Here is a 17774-nt window from a genome sequence, read left to right as displayed (position 1 = left end):
TTTGCCCTCCCCAAAGCGCTCAGACAACTTGGGGAGCAGGTGTCGGGGAGCTGCGGGAAGCGACGGAGGGATGAGGCTGCCGGGGGGGCGGGCAGAGCCACCCCCAACCCCCCCGGGCAGGGCAGAGGCACAGCCCCCCGGCCTGGCCCGGGCGCGTCGCGGCGGGACGGACCCAACTTTTCTCGGTGCGGGCTGAGAAGGGGGCGCCGAGCGGTCCCCCCGCCACCCCCCCTGCCAGCCCCCAAGCCAGCCCCCCGGCAGCCCGCTGCCCCCGGGCGGGGCGGGACGGAGGCGGGCGCTCCCCGCGGTCGCGGAGCGGCAGGGCGGGGGCAGCGGTGCCGCCGCGCCTCGGCAGGCAGCGCCGCAGCCCCGCGGGCGGCGGGCGGAGAGCGCGGCCCCCCCGCCCCGCCCCGCGCCGCACGGCACCGCTCCGCACGGCACCGCTCCGCACCGCACCGCACCGAGAGCGGCCCGGGCGGCCCCGTCCTGCCCCGCCGCCGCGATGAGGAGGCGCGCCCGGGCAGCCGCGCCGTGCGCCGCGGGGCTCCGGCACGGCAACGGTAAGGCGGCCCCGGCGGGGCGGGGGGCGGCGCGCACCTGGCCCGGCCGGGCGGTTCGGCGGAGCGGGGGCTCCGGCGGCGGCGCGGTCCCGGGCGGTCCCGCAGCGCAGCCCCCCGCGCCTCGGCGGGCGGTGCTGGGAGCCGCGGGCCGCGCTGCTGCCCCGGGCTGCGGGGAGCGGACCCCGCTGCCCCGCTGTGGCGGCTGCGCTGCCGTCCCCGCTCGTTCGGCGCCGTCCGTAGCGCTGCGGGGCGGGACGTGCCTGGGCCGGTGGCGGGCGGTGCGGAGCCGGCACCCCGGCGTGCCGTGCCCGGCCGTGGGGGCTGCGGGGCCGCGGCCGTGCGGGTCCCCGCGAAGGGGCGGCGGAGGTGGTGGTGGTGGTGGTGGGGGGGGGTTGGAAACGCTGCACAGGCGCCGGCTGAGTGCGATGTGATTGTACTGCTGGTGTTTGCTGCCAGCCTGCCGGTGTCGGTGCCGCTGCGCCTGTTTAGCTGGCGGGATTCAGCAACCGGCTGGAATTACCAGCAACCCGCTGAAATTACCAGTAACGACCCGCCGGAGGGGCAAGAAACATCCTTGCGGCTGGGACAGAGCAGGAGCCCGGTGCACAGAGAAAGTTCCCAGGCAGAGAGGCTCGTCGGGCTCGGCAGGGTGGGAAACTTCGCTGCAGGAAGGTGTTTTCCAGGAACGGAGCTATGGGGGTTCAGCCAGCTCCCTGCTCCGACTGGCGTGGCCCGGGGTCCCTAGTGCAAGGCTTTCCCAGTCACATCCAGCCGAGGTGCCCGTGCGCCGTGTCCGTCCCCAGCTCGTGTGGCTGAGGGTTTCCGTGATGCTGAGCGCCCGCCTCGCTCAGACTTACTCCGAAGCCGAGGAAAGTTAGCGGGAGCCCGGCTCACGTCCGAGTGCTTTGGTGCGGGGCCAGTCTGTGGGTCTGACGCCAGGAGAGACAGAGCTGTGTCTGTGAGTGAAAGCCTGGTGTCATTTCCTCACCCCCCCGAGGCAGCTTTCCTAGCTCCAAAACAAACCTCCCCCAAGGAAACTTCATAGAAGGGTGAGTAATTAAAATATTACACAGCTGCAAGTTTCTGCGGCTTCAGGGCGGTGAGGAAGGCGCTAGGTACTGGTTTGCCAGCTTTAAGCTCCCAGGCAGCAGTGGTGGTTGGCTTGGACCATGCTTTGAAGAGTGTGATGTCATTATGACTTAATTTCTTTTTAAAAATAAAATACTTTCCTTTTAATGGGAATATTTCCCTGTGCTTCTCGAAGGAGAATTATTTTCTCTGTCGTGTGTTATGGCAGTTGACTATTTTTGCTTGGGATAGCAAAGGCAAGGTAGGGGGTTTTAGGAGATTGCTTGGATTTTGTTATTGTAGTGGCGGACGGTGGATAGCCCGGCTGAGGCAGGTCTCCGGGAAAAGCAGCTCGGGATTTGCAGCACTCTGTGCCCTGCCGCTTCTTTGGGGAAGACCAATGCTCGGGAGCCGCAGGTGCACCCATCCTTACTCTCAGGCGGTGGGGACCCGGGGGCCTGGCTTGGCTTCCCACGGTGTTCCCACCGGGAGGGGGATCTCCTGTGATGTGCAAGGAGCAGCAGCAGCCTTCCCCTCCTCTGAAAAGATCTTCACTGCTCCTTTTCTGCTCTCCCAGCCTGACCTTGGCACCGTCAATGCTGTCCAGTAATGCCGTTGAAAAACAAACAAAGAGTGAACCTGTGTGTTTGCTTAAATAATAAGCACTTACACACTAAGGTATGTTTATCTTATTTCCTTAAACAGTCCCCTACTGGGGATAGACATAAATAGTTTCATTTCCCCAGGACTTTATAAACACTGATTTAAAAGTGAGAGGAGCGAGTGCACTGACTGCGCTTGCTGGCTCATTAAAGCCCTCTAGGAAGTCTCCAAATCGTACATGCAGCTCCCCTGCACCAACTGTGTTCCTGTGAGTGCCATCAGTGGTTGTCCCCCACCTCCTCCTCCCCATCCTCCCACCTCCTTCTTCCTCCCTGTCCTCTGGAGCCAGCTGGCACGCCTCGAGTTTTCCACGTTTGCTCCCCTTTTCCAAGTAGTCCCAGCTCCAGGAAATCTGAGGCAGGACAAAGAGCAAGGTACTCCTCCAGGTAAGAGTGCCTGCCAGCGTGGGTCTAAGTCCTTTGGGTGAGAACTGTCTGGACCTGGTGGAAGGGGCTGCCAGATGAATGCAAGGGAGATAGAGCTTGACGTGGGACAGAGGACTCAGCAGCCTGTGGTGACAGGGGTGCTGAAGAGGAGGAGGTGGGAATTCCCTACCTCTCCTTTGAGGACACCTCAGGTCTCTCCTGCTTTCCACACTCCTCGGCTCCTGGGCTGGAGACAGCAGGAGGCAGTGCCTGGGGGTGTGTGGAGGACAAGGGGGAATCCAGATCCTGGTGCTGTGGTGCACTGGGATGGAGGAAGGAGCTGAGCACCTCGAGATGAGGACCATGGTGTCCTCCGTGGGGACTGGCCATGCCGCCTACTATCTCCCACGCTGCAGGAGCAGCAAGTGAAAGGTATGGAGCATATGCCAAGAAGGTGTGAGGAGGCAACATACTGCCTTGCAAATCCAACTGTCACACTGCACAGTATGGAAATATTTGTGGGTTTGTGTTTGAAACCAAGGCTGTCATTTGAGTGAAAAGCAGCGGAGTGCCATCCCTCCAACACTTGCTGGTGTACAGAAGCGGAGAAGCGCCGTAGGATTGCTCCATGCTTGGGTTGGTTCATAGATGCAGATGTCGTGTAAATGGAAGTAATCTCAGTAATTTCATTGAGGAGCCACACTGATTTAAGCTGCCTGGGGATCTAGCACAAGGACTGCAGTGCACGTTGGTATAAATACTGAGCATTCTGCAGCTAAACATCTGGGGTGACAGTGTGCCAAGTCGATAGAGCCTCCTGTGTCAGGGCATGATGATCGCTAAGCTCCTCATGGGAAGACTACTAATTAATTATCCTCTTATGGCTTCCCTAGCCCATTTGCTGAAAAAGACGATGAGTGCCAAGTTAGAGACCGTCCTCTGTCCTAATGTTGTCATTCCTGTGCTTCATCCTGCAGGTAGTGTCTCAAAAAAATTTCCAGGTCTAAGAGCAATACACCAAACTAAATGGTATAGGCATCTCTTTGGAAACCCAGTTGATTGCTCTAGGAAACTGAACGCTGACTACAAGGATGCTGAGGAGCTGAGGGACCCTTTCTGCCTGCCCTGCGCTGACTCCCAAAATTTTCAACCTACTTGGCAACTTCTACCTTCTACCTTCAGGCCTGCACTTGCCCTCAGCTCTCTGGTCATCTCATTCCTCCTCTGCTCTGATGTAGGAAGAAAACCTGTGTGGCATCATTTGTCACCATGCATGAATTACATCTAGGATGGGAAAGCAGGGCAATTCCTTCAGGTCTCCAGAGGACTGAACACCAGCATATTTTCTGCTCCTGCTTGCTGCCCGCGTGTAGGAAGTCCTAGGAAAGGTAAAATACACAATTAGCTTAGAGCCAGCTGCAGCTGTGAGGTTGCTGCCATGTGGGCACAAGCACCTGTCGGTATTTAGCTGGGCGGGCTGCGTTCAGTTGTGAGGATCTTTGTTGTGGTGCAGTTTATGGGGAAGAGGGGTGAAGTGCTTCATGGGTTTCACATTTCATCTCTGTGCACTTCTGTTTTCTGGGGTTCCCTGTTCTCCCTGGTGCATCTTGTCCTGGGGCTGTCTTTTTTTTCTGAAAAAGTTGGTGCTTGTCAGCATGATCTAACCTTCGCCTCAGCTGGTGCAGAGGGTGGATTACCTCCCACAGAAGCCTTAATGTGTGGGGTCAGGAGATGGGAGAGGGATGAGACACATGCTCCTTCTCTCAGCTAACACGAAACTTAAACCAGTATTTTCAAAGCATCTGACTTTAATCTGGTCTTGTGGTGTAATTCCATTAGACTTATTTTTATTAGAATAAATAATCTAATTTGGGCCTCTGCTCAACCCTAATGTATTCGAGTGGCTGCAGACACGTGGGTAACAGTGAGACGCAGCCAGCAATGCATGGCGGAAAGCAAATTACTCTGTAAGAAGACAAATTGAACTTTGACAATTTTATGTGATTAGGGGAACAAGAGAAAATAGCTGGAAGTGAACTCGTCCAGTGGTTTGTGCGCTGGTGGGGATGGGTGGTGGGGTGGCAGCTGCTCTTGAGGGCGAGAGTCATCCCTTGAGCACAGGGCACAGTGGTGCCAGGATGCGGTGACAGCCCACCCGAGTCCTTTCTCCACACTGCACTGGGAAGATAATGGTGACAAGCCACTCGCTGACCTCCTGCCCTGGTGCTGCTGGGGTGTTTTTCCTGTGTCCTGATGCAGACAGGAGGGTTTGCTTATTCACGGGTGACCTGGGTTTTACAGAGCCATGGCTTGGTTTTGTCTAGTGCAGCAGGGGTTGGATCTGGACCTAGAACCGGAGAGCATTTTCTTCTGTGTTCTCCCCTTTGCTCCCAAGATCCCTGGTCTGTATTTCACAGAGCCGAGGCATGAGTTCAGTGCCTTGCCTTCAGTGTATGTCATCCCCACCTACTCTACCCTGCCCTCATCTCCTCTGTCTGTAAAGGTACTCACACTCACAGTATTGTTTCAAGTCAGTGAGCTCTGCGTAGGCTCAACACCTCCAAAAATCAGGCCTGCGTGGTCCCACTCACACACGCACCCCTTCCTGGCTGCATCCCCACGCGCCCTCTGCCTCCCTCCCTCTGCCTCGGCATGTGCCTTCCCATCTCTGGCTGGGTGAGAGTCAGGTTTGGCCGCACACCCGAGCCGAGGTGGCGTTGGTGGCTGCTGCTCAGCATCTGCGTTAGGGTGGCACAGCTCACAGGCACACGCACCAGAGCTGCTGTTGGCTGGGGCAGAGCAGCAGGGTCAGGGCTGCGTCCCAGCTTGGAGCACGTGGAGCAAAGGGCTGGCGTGGGGTGACGGCAGGGCATTTGCTCAGCCATCTGCTCAGGCTCCGCTTGCTCGGAATCATGTTGTTGTGATGGTTGTTGTTTGCTTTGACTTTTTTCCCCCCTTTTTGGTTTGAAATGGCACAGATAAGTTCTGCCCTTATTATAGCTCCCATGGAGACAGATTTGATGCTGTACGTTGAAGCGGGGTGAGGCACAGTCAGCTCTTGCCTGGGCCAGCAGTTCCCCCCGTTCATTTGCACAGCATCTCTCCCAGCAGGAACCCAGGCTGAGGGTGCTTCGCAGGTTCTGTGTCTTCAGGAACAAAATGCTAAACCATGTCCTTCTGTCTTATTCTTTGTGGATGGGACACAGCAGGAGTGTCTGACTCTTGCTGCCATTGGGCTCTGGCACCCCTGTGGACACCTACGCTGTGTCTAGTCCCGCCTGAAGGTTTCCACCTTTATGCTTGAAAGTCCTTGAAATGAGTAAGCTTCGACAGTATCCCTTTCAGCATCTGAGCAGCCACTCTCATAGCCTCCGTGGAAAGCTCACAATACTATTTTCAGATGCAGGAGGGTTGATTTGGACTGATGGAGGGCAACAAATGAATCCATCTATTTTATGGTGTACTGTGGCTGCTTTAACATTAGGAAGGTCACAGATGCCACCATTAAAGCCTTTCTCAGAGATATCTCTGAGAAGACTTGAAGGATGCAGATGAACGTTTCGATCCAACAAATGAACTCTTCCATGCCTGAGTCCTTGCTCATCAGGCCGGAAGGTGTCCTGACTCTTGTGGGGTACCTCAGCTGAACAAGAATGTGTACGACTGGGCCCTTGTAGTGAAGTGATTGGCAAGGTGAGATCCAGGCTGGTTTCATATGGACCAGAAAAGTTGGAGGAAAATGTTTGTGGCAGTCTTCTGAAGTGCTGGTCACTTCTGTGGTGTGCCATGGCTGCTCTGCTTTAACGTTACTGAAGTCAAGTCTGCGTGAGAGGACTTGAAGGATGCAGCTGATTTTAGATGAGTCAAAGCACTGGCATGTGCTTCCTTTTTATGGGTCCTCCATGGGATGTTACAAAAAGCTGTTTTCCCTAACAGGAAAAACTACTGAGCAAAATTCTTATCGTTCAGCAGAGAAGGGAAAAAGGAAATAAAATAAAACCTCCAAACCAGTCAACATTGTACCCAGAAAAATAAAGGAAGGTAATAGCAATGAATATAAATTAGAAGTTAGAACATGCAGGTGTCTGATAAGGGAGGCTAAAGGAATCATTGAAATAGTAATGATCAGGAGGGTTAAAGATGAAAAGAAAGCATCTTCCAATAACATTAGGAGTCAACAGAATGCTATATCCAGCGTAGCTCCTTTGCTGGGTTCAAATGGGAGAGTCGTAACAGGAAAAGAGTGTGTTAAACTCCAGTATAGGGGTTATTCTCCAGATCACCCTTCTCCCTGGCAAGAAGTACCACGTGCTGTTGCTGTCACCAGACGTCCAGAGAAAAAGTATTGGCCAGGTAGTCAAGGAACATAAATTATCATTATAATAATACCTTGGTCTTAACCTAGTGCATTTTTTACTCTGTACACTTTACTGAAGACAGGAATGCTGTTATTTTATTTTTTTAGAAAGGCTGTTGAGAGAAAAGGGGACTTCTCTAAACCAGTGTGGGTGATTGGCAGCAGGACCAGGTACAGCCCCCTGTCCTGCAGTGCTGCGGCTGCTTGCCTGTGGTGTGACCGTGTCCGTGGTGCAGGTGATGTACCCTACGTCACTGCACTGATTTATGCCAGCAAAAGGGGGCTTATCCATGGAAAAACAGGTTCCCAAGTTGAAAATCTTGCCCACCCTGAAGCTGACAGTAATATTATCACTAAGTGAATCTGTGGATTTTTAAAGCCGGAAAAGGACTTCTCTGGTTGTCTTGTTCGCTCTCGTACCTACAAAAGAAAGACACAAACAAAAGAAAAAACATAGCGAAGGAAATGTCTTCCTGATTAATTCCAAAATATCAGATGGGGAATAATAAAAAAGAAGGAAACCGGTTGTTTTCTTTAATAATAATAGAAGACAAAAAAACCAACCCAACCCCAAACCCTGTTTAAATCCTCACTTGACTGTGAGAATTTCCAAACAGCCCATTTAGCAGCATCTGGAAGGACAGAATGAAAGGAAATGATTTCAGACAGTGCTTTGACCCCATCTTTGCCTTCTTGGGGCAAACTCCAGGCTGTTCCTGGGAGTTTTGTTCTGTGAGAAGACACATGGTCTTCTACTGGCTTGTGCAGTGCCAGGTGGAGCACATATGGGGAGAGAAGGGAGCAAGGGCTCGCTGCTGGAGAGCAGAGCTGGCGTGCTGCATTGTGCCTCGCCGCATGAGCACGGCTGTTAATTAGTAGGGCACCTTGGGAAGTGAGGTCCTATTTAATGCGCAGAAGATTAATAGGGACCCGTGGGAATAAAGGTTCCTTATCGCCTTCTACAGCTGCCTGAAAGGAGGTTGTAGGCAGGTGGGGGTCGGTCTCTTCTCCCAGGGGAAAAGCAATAGGGTGAGAGGAAACAGCCTCAAGTTGCACCGGGGGAGGTTTAGATTGGGTATTAGGAAACGTTTCCTCACTGAAAGGGTGGTCAAGCACTGGGACAGGCTGCCCAGGGAGGTGGTGGAATCACCATCCCTGGAGATATTTAAAAGACATGTAGATGTGTCAATTAGGGACGTGGTTTAGTGGTGGGCCTGACAGTGCTGGGTTAACGGTTGGACTTGGTGATCTTAAAGGTCTTTGCCAACCTCAATGATTCTGCGATTCTCTGATTCTAAGAACAAAAGGGGATGCTGGCACTGCGACATCCCCAGGGGTGGGCAGGGTGCTGGAGGCTGTGTGCGTGCGGAGGAGCGGTGTTTCTGATGTGGTGAGCTCCCAGAGAGGAGCCAGCCTTCAGAGCCACCCTCCTGGGTGGTGATGCCGTCGTCCCTGCCAGCTGGGCAGCTCCTTTCCTTCACTGCCTTCCCTGTCCCCAGTGCGCTTTGTGCCACTGGTCACGAGGGGCTGAGCTGGCTTTTAAACCAAATTTAGTACAAGTGTCCATATGCAAAGTGTTAGAAACCAAAAGGTCCTGACAGACGATTAAAGAAAAACCTGTCTGTGCTGAGTGGATTCCAGGACTTACTCTGAAGCCAGTGTTTTCTGGGATGAACCCAGGAGAGTTAACTCATTGCCATGGCGATGGTGTCCACTGGAGACATTACCTGCTTGATGTCTTAGGAGGATATCACAGGTTTGTCCTGACTAACCTTAGGCAAATAACTGGTATCCGGCTAGTGCCAGTGAGAATAGAACTTTGATGCTTCAGCTTCTGGCTTGAAATGTGGCAGGAAGAGCACAGCAGCTCCCCAGCAGCGGTGGAAATGCCCACACTGACAGCCAGCAAGGGTGGAGCTGCCAGGTCCACCTCGCAGCATCGTGTAATGCCGTAAAACCCCACGGTGTGCATGGGAAACAAGTTTTTCTGGGCAAAAAAATAAATCGGTAAATACTCTGATGTGCACAGCCTTCATGCCTGGAGGGGCAGAAGAGGGAGTAAGTCAGAGATGGAGTGGGGCAGGTGACTGAATATTTGGGGCTTGTAGTGTCCTTATTTTTGGGAGAATTCTAGGAAAATAAATACTTTCTAGAAAAAGAAAAGCGTTGGGTTTTTTTTTTTTTTTTTTTGAGAAGGGAAAATATGGTCAGCACACTGTGGGACACTTGTAAGGTACAAGAAACTCTTCTGGGCTGTGTTTGCTTGTGATGTGCGGTGCTATGGGTCACCCCTCTGCCCTCCCTTTGAGGAGGGTGGGTAAGATTTTGGTGAAAATAAAACAGAACCTACGGCAGAGGGACCCGCTGTGCAAGCATTTAAGATCCACTTGAAGCCTGTTGCTGCTGGTTAAAGGCAAAGTTCCCTTTCCCTACTCCTCTTTTCCTTCATCAGTGTTCCATTCTGGAGTTATCCATGTTCTTGGATCTGACTTTCAGGTCATGTTGCACATGGACTTACTCTCAGAGACACAGGCAATTCAGCATCTGCAGCTTTGGAAATCTTTCAGTAGTAGCCAGGCTAAATAATCCACCCTCTCTTTTACCATAGGGGCATACCAGAGAAGTGCCAAGTGGGCATCTTGTTGCTCGTATGAGTTTAAGAGCCTTGCCTGTCAGGAGGAAATCACAGGAGCTGATTAAAAACTGATTTTTAATTATGCTTTTTATGAGTGCATGATTTTTTGTGCACTCTGTTTGGCTGCGTTATCTTATTGATCGGATCACTTGTATTACATATAACTCGTGAAAGGAAACAACCAGTCCTATCTGCACTTCTGTTTACATTTAATAAAATGGAGCAAGTGTTGCTTGCACAACGATGATTAAAAAATAATCAGGGGAGTAAGAAATCAGAGGAAGAAGGCAATTTTGTTTCTTCTGCCCGTTCAGTTCAGGATTTCCCTGATCCATTGAGTAACCATTAGCACTGAAGGAAGTAACTGCTGAAAGAGAGGAGCGAGAGTGGCTTTTTGTGAGACACCGCGGCGTGTGAGCCTTGTGGATGACAGTCTGTCGTGAAGTCAGGGCTCGGTGAGTGCAAATATCTTCGAAGACCTATGTACAAGGTAAATTACTAGCTCATAGAAGAAAAGCATGTCAGGCAGCCAGCACTGAGCATTGGCTCTCTCCTTTCTTGTCCCCACCTCTCTCCTTTCTTGTACCCATTGGCATCACAGAGCCTTGATACTAAATTCCCCTTGATACTTGCAGCTATCCCTTAAATTAGGGGCAGCGTGTTGTGCTGTGGAGGTAACCAAGTGAAGCAATTTACCCAGGGCAGCCAAGGATACCGAGGGCGCAGCAGAGACTCCAGTTCTGCCTTTCCATAACTAAAGCTAGCTATTGACCCCTGAGACTCTCCCGTGTCCATAGCTGTGATTGTCCTCAGTCTTCCATGGCCCTTCCCTGGGCAGCTGCCAGAACACCCTTCCTAAATGCTGGGCATACACCCGGCCAGTTTCTATTTACATCCTTCTTTGTACATATTAAAGCGCTCCATCAGGGAATATCTCCTTCTTTTGTGGCTTCCTAGAGCATCAGCTCTTGTCCATGGGTCTATGATGGGTATGAGATTGTCAGTTCAGTTTTAGGTCAGGCACTACAGGGACAGCAGAAGGAGGGACGTGAGATATGGTCACTGGGGATTTTTGCAATTCAATGCAACACGCATCTTGCATGTGATGCTTTTGGGGTCATAACCTTGTGCTTTCCTGAGGTGTCTATTTTTGATTTATAGAGGCATGTTAGAAACTCTGAATTGGGATTTGGGTTGGTTTTGCCTGGAATTGTTGATTGCTTCTTCAACAGTGACTTTAAAGTTTTTTATTCTGAAATTATTGCAGTAGGGGGCCTGCAGTGATGTTTTATATTACAATGCAACGACAATGGGATGCCAATAAACTGCCATTAAATTCACCTTAGTGTCATTGTTTGATGTATTAAAGCTGATTGGTAAACATACATTACATGAAAAAAATCTGACTGCGCTTCCAGTGAATCATTTGGGAGACATCATAGGGCATTAGGGCTCTATTAGGGTCTAGCTTCCTCAAATTAGCTATTTTTTTAAAAAAGAAGGATTTAGGGCAGGGGCTTTTTTCAGTGTAAGAGCTGAAATCGTGAAGGAAGAACTGTCAAAAAATAGGAAGACTTGACTAAATGTGTTTGCATTCGAAATGGGTTAGTGCTAGCTGGCAGCTCGATTCCTGAAGTCGAACTGAACTGCAAAATGTGTTAGTCCAACCTGCCCTACTTGGGTGGAGAAGGAAAGGTGAGAACGCTTGAGCACCTTTTTCACCTCTTCCCTTTCTGCTAAGTGAAGATTTCCCTTTTCCTTGAGCTACCAGCTGTTGTTCCATTACGTTTCCCTGCGAGGGCTCAGTCGTGACCCAGGCCCGTGCTGCTGGGGATGCCGCCCACCATCCCTTTGAGCAGGCGATGCTGCTCGAGCCTCCCAGTGAGGAGGGTGGTGGGTGCTGGATAAACAGGTCTCTGGCAGAACAAGGAACAGCAGCTCATGCCATCCTCTTGTTCATCGACCACCACGGTCTGGAGCAGGGCTTTTCTCATTGTATTTTAAATGAGTCGTTGTTCAGGCAAAACTCTTGGAAAGGAGGCGATGCTGGTTCCCACCTCCCACTGGTCTATGAACCAGGAAGAAGAAATGTGTAGATGGAGCTGCTGCCAGGCGAGAAGACAGCAGTGCTAGGGAGCTCTCAGGGCTGGAGCAGGGGGACCGAGGTGATGGGGTGTGGGAGCTGCTCAAGTGGTGGGAGCAAAGCTTGTGTCCTTTCTTGTGAGTCCAGAGAGGTGTTTGAGAGTGTGTATTTAGTCAGGGAGGGTTTCGAGATGGACTTGGTGCCACTGCTGCTGCTATCCCGTGTATGCAGGGGGGTGGTAGCTGCCTCTCAGCTGCTTCTCATCATGAGTTCTCACTTACCCCCTCTGGCAGGTGCACCCACGTGCGTGGTGACCCCCATGCCTGGGGTTAGGACCCCAGGGTTTACTTTGCTCAGCCAGGACATTGTCCTTGTTTTGCTTTCAAGCTGACAAGGTCTCAGGGATGAAAAAGGCACTTGAGCTGCCTTTAAGAGGGGAAAGGATCTTGGGCTAAGGAGGTAAGTCAGGGATAGCTCCGGTGTGCTCCCAGGTATCATTCATACTTTGCCAGAATGATGGACATCACAATAACTAGGAAAGGTGGTAAAGGAAATAACTCTGAAAGCAAATACTGGCAGAGAAATGCCGGTGAAAGATCAAATGCTGCACCTTGGTGCCAGGAGATGGATATTCTATTAATACTAAAAAAGATTAGATAGAAGCAAGAGTGTTGCATGGGGTTTTTCATCTGGGCTATTATTCTTCAAGATAGTAAATGAAGGAAAATACTATTTGGCAAATAAATGGGATTTCAGCTCTTACACCAGCCCTCAGGCAGCGCCTTGAGATTTTGCCAGAAGACCCAGCTCAGGAAGGTTTCAGCCTGGTTTATAAACTGCAGTGTTGATGAACAAATCTCGTGTCTGCAGGTCTGGTCAGGGATGGATTCTTACTGCAGTCTAAGCAGAAGACTAGGTAGGTAGGGCAAGAGTTGGACTTAACTGTGGTGTAACAGAAATTTGTTCTGAATTGAAAAAGATTTGGTTACTTCTACCCAGGGAAACCCAACTAATTCCATTTTCGGGTATCGCTTGGGAATCACATTTTCCTGTCTTTAAAACATAATCTTTGGTAAACATTGTGGAAACTAATAGATGGACCGCCCTATGAAGTGGTCAGTCCCAAACCCCAGCTTTCCAAGGCTTTGTCATTTTATCATTCACTTTCACCATGTGCAACAGTTTGCCTCAGGCCTGTATTTAACACCAGCTATTTACAGCCGTCTCCACAGATTTTGCCTTGCTGTGATAATGCTGTTGCACAGGACTTGATCTCCTCTCCCCCAGCCCTTCTGCTCACACCAGCCTCACTCCTCGGTGTCTGTGCTTTGTGCGCTCACATCTGTTACTGCGAAGGAAGCCGCTAGTAACGGTAGTACGCAGCTATGACTATAGTAATAGTGGGTGTCCCAGCGGCACCGTCAGTCCCTCACAAAGGCGGATTTATGGCACTGCAGACATGGGTCTGGATTGCTCTGGGTCTCCCTTTGCTAGTTCTTCCTGGGCTGACATGCTGAAGGCAGAAGGTGAAGGAGCTCTCGTTTGCTGGGGCTTTCTGGAACAAGCGAGGGCATTGCTGAGTAGTTCTAGGAAAAAACAAAAATTAAAAGGTGGGAAGGAGGTTGTGCACAGCATGTGCTGCATACAGATGGGCAGAAAGCTCTGAAACCTCCTGGAGGGGTGGGTAAGTGCTGGGACATAGTGTGTGTGTGTGTGGGATCCTCAGCATGGTCTGTGAAGGAGAAGCTGTTCCTCTTGAACACGCAGAAGCTTTCTTAGCATCTCACACATTTCCTGAATTATCTCAGGGAAAATGTCCTGGTCAAAAGAGGGTTTCTGAACACATTTTTTGCCTAGCAGTGCTGAAAGCATTGTGAGGTGGACAGGGACAGTATGGCCTGAAGGGTGTTGCCAACTTTAGCTTCCCGGCTCAGGGGTTTGAACAAGGCTGTTAGCTTTGTCTTCAAGGAAGAGTCTTCAGCTTTTCTTTAACCCCATTTGGGGGAAGAGCTTTGAATTCCAGAACAGGCTTTAGGGTTGTCTTCTCCAAAGGACAGCGCTGGGGACCCAGCTGGCATCTTGGATGATTCTAGGTTCCTCCCATTTGCAGAGCGTGTCAGGGTGCATGTGCAGTAACCGCTGAGCCAAGCCTGCAAGCCAGGGGTGGTGAAATGTGCTGGGTGAGGGATGGAACAGGCTTTGAAAGCTGATTTACATTTCAGGTTACTTTGTAGTTCTTGGGTAAATCAGATAACTGCATGGTTTGCATTGGATGTAGCATAGCCTCAGACCTTCCCCTGTCATCCACCTACACTCAGTGGCCCCCTGGGGAGGATTTTGGAGCCCTTGCCTTGGTGGGTGGGTGGGGGGTGGGGGGTGGGTGGGGGGTGAGGAGGCACAGTCCACATACTCCCGTCTTGCTTTGCTATTCCCTGCGTTGTGCTGCACTGCCAGAGCCAGCTCCGCACCCGGATCCCCTTGGCCAGGCAGAAGGGCAAGGGGAAGGCTTGGGGCCGAGGAAGGGTTGCCATGTGCCAAGCGTTCCTGCTGCATGGGACTTGGAAGATAAGGGCTGTGGGCTGCGAGCGCACTCCGTTGTTTATTATTAGAAGAACAGTAACGGTGGCAGCAGATTGACTGCTGCTGTTTGGCTCATCTGTGTTTATCTGCATCCCGAGAACTCCCTGCCTTCTACTCTCGGCATCGCTGCCTGACAGATGAGCTGTGAGGTATTCTGGGATGTTTGGCTCTGCAGTGTTTCCCAGTCAGTTCCTCTCTCTTCCACTGCCACATCCCTCTTCTTTAACAAACATCTGATCCTTCGCCATTCTTTGCATCCCTGGACATTTATTATTACAGCTTTTGTTTATTTAAAAAGAAACACACAAGAAAATTTGCAACGAGAGCCCAGATCAAGGCTCCAAAAATAGGGAACCCAAGAGAGACTGAAAGCTCTAATCTTGGCACACAAAAACATTTTTAGGTGATTAAGACTTAAAAGAGCCCAGCTAAAAGCAGCAACAGCACGAAAAGCAGTGCAAAGACATCTGCGAAGAAAAATGGCAAACACAGCACACACTGATTATCATCCTTCACTGAAGTTCAAACCCCAGGCAACAACAGTGTCAGGCACGGGACGCCGCACAGCACAGCCAGCGCTGCATCTCGAGCAGCCAGCGCAGCGGGATGGTGTGGGCGCACCTTCCCAGCTCCGCATCCCTGCCTGCGCCTCCCGCCTTGCTCCTCCGGGAAAGCATCCCTTGGTGGGGCTGTGTGGTGACAGCCCTGACCCTCAGCACCCCGTGACGGCAGCTGGGGCTGGGTGTGAGGTCCTCCCGGGACTGATGGCGGTCGCTGCAGCACGGCTGAGCGAAGATGTGGAGAGGGAAGATGAGAAGCTGCGCTTCATTTCCCCAGAGAGCTGTGGCACAGGGAGGCACAGGGAGGCACGCAGGAGGCGTTCTGCAGCTCTCGCTCCACCTGCAGAGATCTGCCCCGGCTGCTGGCCTGCCAGCCGCAAGAGGTTGTCTTCCTCCAGGAGTCTGTGTCCAGCCGGTTTCAGGTGGAACTTGGAGCCCCCATGAAGCACTCCCCCATCTCTGTGTCCCGGGGAGACCTCCTCAGCTCGGCAAAGGGAAGAGGGGGTGCACCCTGTGGTTGTGGAGCTCATGGAGGAACCTGCTTGTAAAGGCGATTTTCTTCCTGTTAAATAGGGAAGTAAGAGATGGGTGGGCAAAGCTAAAAAGGACTTATGACTTAAACCCCAGGGAATTTGCAGGGATTGTGGAGTGTGGAGCAACACCAGTTTCCTCCTTTTACGGCAGTGAGATGGATTATCCACATTGCTTGTGGGGACTTTGTGGGGAAAGGTCTTCATCCCTTCTACTTTACTCTGGCCATCCCTCTGTAAAAGCATTACTTAAATGGTAAAAACCTAGCTAGAGTTCGAATTCCTTTGCCCCCCTGCACCAGGAGTGACCGAGGATTTCTGTGCTACTTGACTAAGGCAGGCAGGGGCTCCTTATCTGCTCTGCTGCTCTGGTGTTAATAGGGGAGGCACTGCTAGACTATCTGGAGCCTCTTCTCCTGTAAACTTGTCTCCTTCTCTGTCTGGCCTTTGAGGGCAATGCTAAGCCATAACAGAAGCCATTAGCGGTGCTCAGAACGTTGGCAGAAGAACATGGTCGGGAACATTGCCTCCCAAATTCTACAGTAAACAGCTGTGTGTAAGATGTAGTTATGTGTGGTAAAGCTGTGCTCCCACGTGAGGATGAGTTCAGGCTGATGACACTGAGTGCCCTGTTAGAAATGCAAAGCACAAAGTTGCTGCATGCCCTCTCAGTCATCTGAGTTTGTCAAAACACCCTTAAATAGCGTGGGGTTTGTCCTGGCAGGCTGCGTACTCAGTCAGGTATTGTGTGTCCTCCAGCCAGTGCAGTGCTGGTGGTGGAGTACAAGGCTGGTGTAAGAGTGCTGTCATGTGCTTGGCCATGTAAGGAGGATGAGATCATGGGCTCCTAGCTCAACGTCAAGATGCCCTTTTCACTGCTGGGAGTGCATGCATCTCCTATGAATGAACATGAAGCCACTGTCATACATCCAGGCTTGATTATAAATACAGAGAGTTTTCCTAAACAGATGTTAAGATCGTACTGTGTCAGGGTTCCTGCTGCGCGTTCCCTAGCACGTGGCAGGCTTCCCTCTGGGGAGTCAACCATGTCTGCAGAAATCTGCCACTTCCACTGGCACGTTGGGTGTGTGATGGCCTCTGCAGTGTGGTCCACCCCACCTGAATTCAGGCATGAACCATGAAAATTTGCAGGGAGTTGCTATGAGCATGTAGGTCTTGGTGACACGTTTTCATACCCCAGATGGCAGGGATGCGCGTGTCTCATGTCAGGAACGAGGTGCAGAGAGCCTGCTTCCTATCAGCTCTTGGTGGGGGTCAACCTTATCACACCCGAGTGCCCACATCACCTGGCTGAGAGGTTATGAAGATGGATTGAGTGCAAAACTCGGAAATCTCTCTCCTGAGACTTTCTCTAGGACTCATGCTGTATTCATCAGAGTAACTGTTGGGGAAGGATCTTCACAGGCAGATTGATGGATCTGATGACGCTGAGCTGTGCTTAGGCAGGAATCACTGACTGCACAAGAAGTGGATGGAGGGTGGCTGGTTAGGAAGGTATCGCATGGGAAAGGACATGGAAGTTATACACAGAAAGCAGGGAGTCAGCAAAACCCACCAACTACGGCTGAGAAAGAGCAAACGCAGTAGCAGCACTCGGTACAGAGGAATGTGATGTGTCAGGCGGGGGAAGGAGTCCTTTCAGCACTCTTTTCAGGTTTGAAAATTGCACTTCAGGAAAGGTACAGGAGACATCAGGGAGGGCTGTTGGAAGCCAGCAGGAGAGAAGACCAGAGCTGGGGCAGGCTGGGCTCTGTCAGTGGCAGCGTGGCCGGCAGCAGGTTCGTGGTACTGCTTTTCAGGTGGAGTAGCCTCTGCAGAAAGGAGAGTAATAAGGGTCTGTTGGGGGTAGGGAAAGAAGTCACAGCAGTGAAACGCAGAAAGAAAGATTTAGGATAGACCCTAGAATAATCCCTACATGTACTCCCCCTGGGAGACTGCATAAGGAGAACGTGGGATCTCCATCCCTAAATGTCATCTACAGCAGGTTAAAATATAGTTGGGTCTGATTAAACAGTTCATTAGGGTCTTTCTCAGCCCTTTTGCTCCATCTGATTTTTCTCTCCATGGCCTAAGAATCTGTTTTACAGTCTGTCTGAAAAGAAATATGGAGCAGAAACAACTACATGACAGACCTAGCAGATTTTCTTGGGAGTGGTTGTTTTTTTCGAGTGACAAATGGGAACTTCTTGTGGGAAAAGCATGTTTCCAGTGTAATCTGTTTTTCTGTGAAAAGGCCAAGATCACAAAGAAAACTCATGGGGAAAAACTGTTTATTTACCAGATCTGCTGACTTGATAGTGGTCAGAGATTGTATTGGATCTGCTAAGTTGGTGCTGATGAAAGATTTTGCTG

At 51.4% G+C, this 17774-nt stretch overlaps 1 protein-coding gene across 6 annotated transcripts in view; it reads left to right on the top strand.

Moving 5' to 3' along the window:
• The first annotated feature begins 320 nt into the window (after nt 1–320).
• Nucleotides 321–17774, top strand: part of HTR4 (5-hydroxytryptamine receptor 4) — a 146342-nt gene continuing 128888 nt past the window's right edge. For 4 of the 6 annotated variants that reach the window (XR_008733511.1, XR_008733510.1, XM_055718201.1 and 1 more), the window contains exon 1: nt 321–560. The gene's annotated coding sequence lies outside the window, so the exon portion shown is untranslated. The remainder of the gene's footprint in view (nt 561–17774) is intronic. The other 2 variants (XM_055718203.1, XM_055718202.1) reach the window with 2 other exon arrangements.

Source organism: Falco cherrug, chromosome 8 (genome assembly GCF_023634085.1).
Source record: "Falco cherrug isolate bFalChe1 chromosome 8, bFalChe1.pri, whole genome shotgun sequence".
Taxonomy (NCBI): Eukaryota; Metazoa; Chordata; class Aves; order Falconiformes; family Falconidae; genus Falco; species Falco cherrug.
This window is presented reverse-complemented; position numbering and strand designations above follow the sequence as displayed.